The sequence below is a fragment of the Berghia stephanieae genome, chromosome 2 (assembly GCF_034508935.2).
Source record: "Berghia stephanieae isolate SIO BIC M18660-M18661 chromosome 2, UCSD_Bste_1.3, whole genome shotgun sequence".
Classification (NCBI taxonomy): Eukaryota; Metazoa; Mollusca; class Gastropoda; order Nudibranchia; family Aeolidiidae; genus Berghia; species Berghia stephanieae.
The window spans coordinates 22,540,041-22,548,699 of NC_088361.1; the positions used below are offsets into that span (position 1 = coordinate 22,540,041).

At 37.3% G+C, this 8,659-nt stretch overlaps 1 protein-coding gene across 1 annotated transcript in view; it reads left to right on the forward strand.

Moving 5' to 3' along the window:
* LOC144966743 (uncharacterized) overlaps positions 1-8,659 on the forward strand; it is a gene marked incomplete in the record, with an annotated part of 22,128 nt that overhangs the window by 11,248 nt on the left and 2,221 nt on the right.

The window sequence follows — 8,659 nt, forward strand, 5'->3', positions numbered from 1 at the left end:
TCAAATGTTCAGCAAAAAGGTCAACACGATATAATACCGTTTTAACATCTCGGGTCTCAGGAAGGCTTTCAATTTTAAATCTACAACTTTTTTTATTTCCCCATTTTCTTCCTTATTTCTGAGCTGAGACGATCTACCTCGATGTATTGCAGCGCCGTAAAACTCTTAAAAACGAAATAACAAACACAAACACACATGTGCTTAATGCCCTTTACGAACAGTCCCGAGCCAACAGCAACACTTGACAAGTAGGACGAGACATGACGCCTGTCAGGCGATATTATATATTTTTTTCTGACAGATTCAGCGCTGTTATCAGCCAGGTACTCATTTACACATGAGTACACAGAGAGAATGTAAGTAAAGAGCATTTCTCAAGGTTTTGATTGGTCAAAAATCCACTGATTAATTATTGGGTCTCTTTAGGTAAAGCGGGTGTCCTGAATAGCTCAGTTGGCAGAGCAATCACTTCACATGCAACTGGACCAAGATCGATTCCGGGTGAACACGAGATTTTTTCCTGACCCCCCCCCCTCCCCCCCTCCCCCCCCCCCACTTTCCACCCAGCAGGCTCAGTTAGATCTGGCGAAAAGTACTTTGCCGCAGACGAGCGTCCTATTCAACGTGGATCAAACAACTGCAATGGTCCCTTTTACGCTATTGATGCTATGAGTTTAGGGAAACTAATTACGACACCCGCCAGCCACATTAAACATATCAACACACAAAACTATGTGTAGCCTTTAACGTATAGATAGTATGCTCTTGGCTCAGAAGCTCACAACATTGCCATCCGGAAGTATAACGGACCAACACACAAAACTGTGTGTATCCATGAACGTTTATAGTCAGGTTAATACAGTTCAGTGAACATTACTCATAAACGCGGATGGCAAAAACAATAACAAAGACCTGAGTGACGTCATATTTGAACTATCTATATAGTCTGATTAATATAATTGAGTGATAACTTATCACCCCGATGGTTGTCTAAAAACAATAACAAAGACCTGAGTGACGTCATATTCGTTTCTTCTATAGGAACCTGGATAAACGACTCCATTAGCCCTAATGCTCTGAAAGACGGTTTTAAAGACAGCAACGGATGCAATACGGTATCGGTTTACGGTTTACGGTTTACGGTTTACGGTGTTTACGGTTTACGGTACCAGAGCTGCCAACTTGAAATGTCAAAAATTCGTAGTTTCCATGGGAAAAAAATAATAAAGCAAAATCCACTCTAAATAGCTTTAGAAATAAATAATTTGCCTATCATGCTCCTTACCAGCCATTTTCAGAATTTTCTCCAAAACTCCACACCCACCCAACACAAAAACAGACATTTCTTACTCAAACAGAAAAGCAACAAGCACATTCTATTGTTCGACAATAAGGGCTCTATTACAGAATGTCAAGTTTTTATCGCTATAGCAAAAAGAAATGAAATCTGGATGATAAAAGTGACGGTTGCCTCGTAACAAATGTGATGATTTTCCAATAGGTGGGAAGGAGAGGGTTAAGTCCTGAATAGTACAGGATATGAGGAACAAAACTTTCCTTTTCAATAAGATTTATTGAGTCAAAGAGGAGAGTGCAGTTCTGTTGTAGCTGGAGCGTAGGAATCAGAGGAAAACCAAAGCTAGAGGTGCCTAAATGAGCCAGTAAAATGGAGAGAAAACTAAAGTGAGTAGATGTGACTCATATATAAGGGAACAACACAAAACAAACAACGTTTCGGCTATGTGGTCTTGTGGTATGACACTCGCTTTCGGATCGGAAGGTCCTGGGTTCGAGCCTCGCGCTCGGCGCATCGTTGAGTCCTTGGAAAAGGCTCTTTACTCACATTCTCTCACCGTACTCGGGTGTAAAATGAATACCTGGCCGTTAACAGCGTTGTCTTTGTCCTAAAAATTGTAATATCGCCTAACAGGCGGCATGTCCCGTCCTACATGTTAAATGTTGCTGTTGACCAGGGACCCCTTGTAAAGCGCTTTGAGCACATTTAGCGGATATCGCGCTATATAAAGCTCAATGTATTCATAATTTATTATTAATCAGAGAGTGTACAGAGGGGATTGAGCTGGAGCCAAACAGTCGTATTACTACGAATTTTTCGTAGTACTTGGAAGGTCTACAGTACATGGAAATGACCACATCCTACAAACCCTTGACTCGCCAGTAGCTGAAATCATCTAGGCATAGTTAGTTGGCAGTCAAAGGCGCGGGGTTCATTCGAGTGTTTATTCAAAATTAATATGCGCGGTTGGGTCGCCCCGGCTCTCCGTTGTGTCAGTTTACAGGGGACGACTCGTATCCCATTACGTACAGGGCTCTTATACAGACCAACTCTGTTTTCTGTTTGTTTTGACTTCATAAAGAACTCGAACTAACATTTTGATGAAATGACTTCCAGACCGCTCTGGTTATTTAGACACAAGCTTAGGGATGTAATATAAGCAAAACGCCTGGTTGAAAGTAGCCATGCGGACATGACGGCCGGCGGACGGAGCAGGAGAGACGTTTGGATAACGGGGGTGAAGTTTTATGACAGAAAGAAATATTATGTGTATTGTTTAAATCCATGACTATGTTCAAATAAAAATAGATTTATATTAGAATGTATGTCTTGATCGATATTGTCATATTTTAAACGGTTGTCGTTCGGTGTTATAATACAACCCCCCCCCCCAAAAAAAAAAAAAAAACAAAAAAAAAAAACAAAAAAACCCCCAAAAAAAACAACAACAAAAAAAAACAAAAAAAAAACAAACAAACAAACAAACAAAGCAAAACCAAACAAAACAAACAAACATCCAAACAATATAACAAAAAAAAAAAACAATAATAAAACAACAACAACCCCCCCCCCCCAAAAAAAAACAAACAAACAAACAAACAAACAAACAAACAAAAAACAAAAACCAAGCAACAAAACATTGAGCATTTTATAGAGCAATATCCAATAACCGTATTCAAAGCGCTTTACAAAGGATCCCTAATAATAGCCAACAGCAACACTTAACATGTAGGACGGAACATGATGCCTGTTAGACGATATTACATTTTTTGGGAAGATTTTTAAATTTGAATTATGCATCCCATCATCCCCTTGGGGGTTCGTTCCGATAGCTAAGAGGTAGAGCACTTGCTTCCCATCCAAAGGGATCAAGATCGATCCCCAATGCAGTCGGGATTTTTAAAAATAATCGCAATACTCTTCAACAGTCATAACGTCACTTCCTTCCTAATGACGCATGGTAACTTAGTAACACTGGCTCTTAACTATCGGAACAATGGCGGACGCCTGTATGAAATATTTCTCCGGCGAGCATAAAAGCGTATCCAGAGGGAAAAAAAATCCCCATAAATTTGATCATATTTTGACTTCTACACATTCTGATCACAAGACATATGAAAAGTTCTAGCCAGCATGGAGAATAAAAAGTAATAATTTTCTTTGATAGAACCAAGATGGCCGCCGTTGCCGGGCGGCGTGACATCAGACTATTGAATCCAATTGGTCCTGTAATATCAATCTATGTTTCATAATTAGCCTGTTAGGCTAATTGCCGTACTTTGGATAAATTAGTATTTAAGAATTTGACCAGAAAACTTGTCCTTCAAAAATCGATCGATTTAAATAACTCTCATTTTGGCAAAAACACTGGGACCTCGTGAGATCCATCTAAGTCCCAGGTTTGAGAGTTTTTGCCAAGATGAGGTTCATTTAAATCGATTGTTATTTGAAAGGAGCGTTTCTGGCAAGATTTTTAAACACGTGTATTTCCAGAGTACGGCTGTAATATGCACAGTTTTAATGACTAATTTTGTTATCTTTACAACTACATATCAATATATAGTATGCGCTTGGCTAGGAAGCTCATAACATTGCCACCCGGAAGTATAACGGACCAACACACAAAACTGTGTGTATCCATGAACGTTTATAGTCTGATTAATACAGTTCAGCGAGCATTACGCATAAACGCTGGTGGCAAAAAATAATAACAAAGACATGTGTGACGTCATCTTCGAACTATCTATAGCTATAAATACAGAATGAAGTCCAAGACTTACAGTTATTACAATATGACGTTTGCCTCACATGTTTCCATGTTTAGGCCTGGTTTGGAGTTGTTGAATTATTTTATTTATGCCTTCGTGTTATTGTTTACAAAAACCTTGCTGAAGTAGAAATAGTATTTTATGTGAGAATTCAATTTTTATTTTTTTACACTTACTTCATGGCAAACAAAAAGCAGGCATTGTTTATGTTTGACTGGCAAAAGAAAACAACCGCCGTTATGCGGTTTTAAACAACCATCGTATTGTGGTTTTAAACAACCATCGTATTGTGGTTTTAAACAACCATCGTATTTTGGTTTTAAACAATCATCGTATTGTGGTTTTTAACAATCATCGTATTGTGGTTTTAAACAACCATCGTATTGTGGTTTTAAACAATCATCGTATTGTGGTTTTAAACAACCATAGTTTGTTGTTTTAAACAATCATCGTATTGTGGTTTTTAAACAACCATCGTATTGTGGTTTTAAACAACCATAGTTTATTGTTTTAAACAACCATCGTATTGTGGTTTTAAACAACCATCGTATTGTGGTTATAACAACCATAGTTTGTTGTTTTAAACAACCATCGTATTGTGATTTTAAACAACCATCGTATTGTGGTTTTAAACAATCATCGTATTGTGGTTTTAAACAACCATAGTTTGTTGTTTTAAACAATCATCGTATTGTGGTTTTTAAACAACCATCGTATTGTGGTTTTAAACAACCATAGTTTGTTGTTTTAAACAACCATCGTATTGTGGTTTTAAACAACCATCGTATTGTGGTTTTAAACAACCATAGTTTGTTGTTTTAAACAACCATCGTATTGTGATTTTAAACAACCATCGTCTTGTGGTTTTAAACAACCATCGTATTGTGGTTTTAAACAATCATCGTATTGTGGTTTTAAACAATAATCGTATTGTGGTTTTAAATAACTATCGTTTAGTGGTTTTAAACAACCATCCGTGTTTTAAACAACCATCGTATTGTGGTTTTAAACAACCATCGTATTATGGTTTTAAACAACCATCGTATTGTGGTTTTAAACAACCATCGTATTGTGGTTTTAAACAACCATCGTATTATGGTTTTAAACAATCATTGTATTGTGGTTTTAAACAACCATCGTATTATGGTTTTAAATAACCATCGTATTGTGGTTTTAAACAACCATCGTATTGTGGTTTTAAATAACCATCGTATTGTGGTTTTAAACAACCATCGTATTATGGTTTTAAACAACCATCGTATTATGGTTTTAAACAACGATCGTATTGTGGTTTTAAACAACCATTGTATTGTGGTTTTAAACAACCATCGTATCGTGGTTTTAAACAACCATCCGTGTTTTAAACAACCATAGTGTGTGGTTTTGAACAACCATCGTATTGTGGTTTTAAACAACCGCCGTTTAATGGTTATAAACGAACATAGTTTTGTGGTTTTAAACAACCATAATGTTGCGATTTTACTGGTAAGACTAAATTTAAAAATTGCACATTTTAAAGACAAAACCACTTCTGGATGGTTTCGTCATTTAGATTGTTTACTCACGGCTTTATTCTCACATGAAAATTGTATGGGAAAAAATCTAGACAGAAAATAAATCTGTTTTAAACCACTGAAACGTATGTTTATATTAATCGCCCACAATAAATGCTTCATCCTTTTTTTAGAAGATACCAACGAGTTTGTTGTCAAATATTTTAACTAACTCAATCCTAGAGATTTTTGTTACTTTTCAAAATTGGAAAAAAATGTAATTAGAAATGAGCATGTACATAGACAATTTTAGTCAACTACCATTAACATGTAAAAACTAAAAACATTAGCTTTGATACTACGCCTATAGACGTCTAATTTGTCTCAGAAAAATGTATTAAATAGGCATGGGGTAAAAGTTACTCGGGTAAACTACGGATATAGTCGGTGTTTGGGGTGAGTGAGTTAATTTTGTCATCCTGGCAAATGTCAAATACACAATAAGGATAAAAAGTGCGACATCACACGACCTGCCTAGCAACGAGCTTTTATATAGCGCAATATCCACTAAACGTGCTCAGACCGCTTTACAAAGTCCCTAACCAACAGCAACACGAAACACGTAGAACGAGACATGACGCCTTTTATGCGATATTGCATTTTTTTTTACCCGACAGAGACAATCCTGTTTAAGGCCATCTACCCATTTTACACCTGAGTACGGTGAAGGGATTGGGAGTAAAGAGACCTTTTCAATGACTCAACAATGCGCCGAGCAAGGCTCGAACATGGGACTTTCCGATCCGAAGGCGAGTGTCATACCACTGGACCATATTCTAGCCGCACAACGGCCATTTTGGTTCCACACTCAAGCTGTGGCAAGGCCCTGTATCTAGAAGGCCTTGGCTGTGGTCTTTTCTTCGAGTACAGAGTTGCTTTTAAATAAATCAAATTGATCGAAATTTTCTTTGCTAAAATAGTTCAATCTTTTACATTTGATTCATTTGATTGTCTACATCGGTCAAAGAGCGAGATCTGTCGATTTTACCGATTTCCAAGTGGAACCACTTTTGGTAGCTGTGGGCGTTTTAAAGAGGAAGTGACGTCACGACTTTGGAACCCTATTCAAATGAAAAGACGCTTATAGTTGGAAAACTGGTGCCAGATTTAGTCATTGTATAGAATCTGATCGATGATACAGTAAGGAGGGTGGTCACATCTTAAAGGATATGGCAAATGCCAGTCGGAAGTGATTTTGTTCACAAAAGTATGCCAGATCTAGCGGTATGACACTCTCCTTCGGGTTGGGAAGTCCAGGGTTCGAGTCTCGCTCCTTGGAGAAGGCTCTTTACTTACATTCTCTCACCGTATTGAGGTGTAAAATGAGTACCTGATCGGTAACAGCGTTGTCTCTGTCGGAAAAATATATTGCAATATCGCCTTACAGGCGTCATGACTCGTGCTATTTAATGTTAAGTGTTGCTGTTGGCTAGGGACCCCTTGTAAAGCACTTTGAGCACGTTAAGTATATTTTTTTGTAAGGGGTTTTGGAAAATACCAGTCGGGAGTGATATGGTTCAAAAGAATGTTCCAGATGTTTTAAAACGATCCAACAATTTAGATTGAACGATAAGGGTTTCACTAACCTGCTAAAATAAAGTTTTAAAATGTGCTAGGTGTTGAGAAAAAGAAATAGTTATTCAGAGTCATGAAGCCGGAGTTTTACCCGATGTCTATAGTATCAAATGGACTGTACGCTAGTCTTTCGCAAATGAAAATCCGCCAGATATCTAACACACATAGAAAACCAAATCACTGCTGGGTGGACACAGGCTTTAAAAAAAAAAAAAAAAAAAAAAAAGATGTCGACTTCCCCTCGGGATATATTCCGGTCACTTTCTGTGTGAAACGAGTGGTCTACTGACTTAGCTATCGGAACTCGTTACCAAAACCAGCGGCTCAATTTTTAAAAAAACCCCGAAAACAAAAGAAATAATTATCGTCAAAAGGCCTTTAAAATTTGGGGAAATACTACATTGTAAGCAAAAAAATATAAATAGATTAAAAAAAAGAAAAGACAAAACACCAATTAATGAAAACAAACAAACAAAAAAGAAAAAAACCCCCAAAAAAACAACAAGAAACAAAAAACAAAAAACGAAAATCAAACAAACAAAAAAAAAAATAAAACAAAACAAACCCACCCCCCAAAAAAAAAAAACCAAAAACAAAACAAAACAAAAAACAAACCAGAACCCTAGAAACAAAAGCAAGGTCGAACCCTGGCGCTCGTGTGACAATCCTACTCTCTATATTAACCCTCTCCTTACCACCTACAGCAAAATCGTCACATTTGTTACGACACAATATAAATTGTTTTTTCTTATTCAGAGTGATTTTGTACATCACAATGATCTTTGTTTACTTGATAAGAACATAAAGTTATTTTGTAGAGAGATTGAGTTTAAAAAAATCAATTTTTCTGCTGGGTAAGCCTTCCATTTTGGGAAAATACTGAAAATGATCGGTAAGGAAAGAGTTAACGGAGGCAGGGGCAGTGCCAATGTGGTCTCATATCACACATGAGTCCTTCTGTCGTAAAAGACGGCTTTGGTTTGGACATTGTGGTGCACTATCCACATGTGTTTGGATTACACTTACTAGAGGTTTTAGTGTTATACCTACCCGAGTGGTAAGTGGCTAGGTAGGAAGGGGGGATTGGTCGGCTGGCTAACTCTTGGACACTTCGTTAGGAGATGGGGGCCGAGAATGACCGGACATGGACAGGGAATTAGGAAGAGAATGGAGTTCTGTTGATTTTTGATATTATTATTCCGTTTGTCTGGGGTCATGTGAGTACATACTATTGTGTGATTATCTTGTTTTAAGATTTCAAAATTAGAAAATATGCTTCTTCACCTTGTTCTTCTTGTTCTTATTCTTGCTCTTCTTGTTCTTGTTCTTGCTCTTCTTCATCTTGTTCTTCTTCTTCGTCTTGTTCTTCTTGTTCTTGTTCTTGCTCTTCTTCATCTTGTTCTTCTTCTTCGTCTTGTTCTTCTAGTTCTTGTTCTTGCTCTTATTCATCTTGTTCTTCTTCTTCG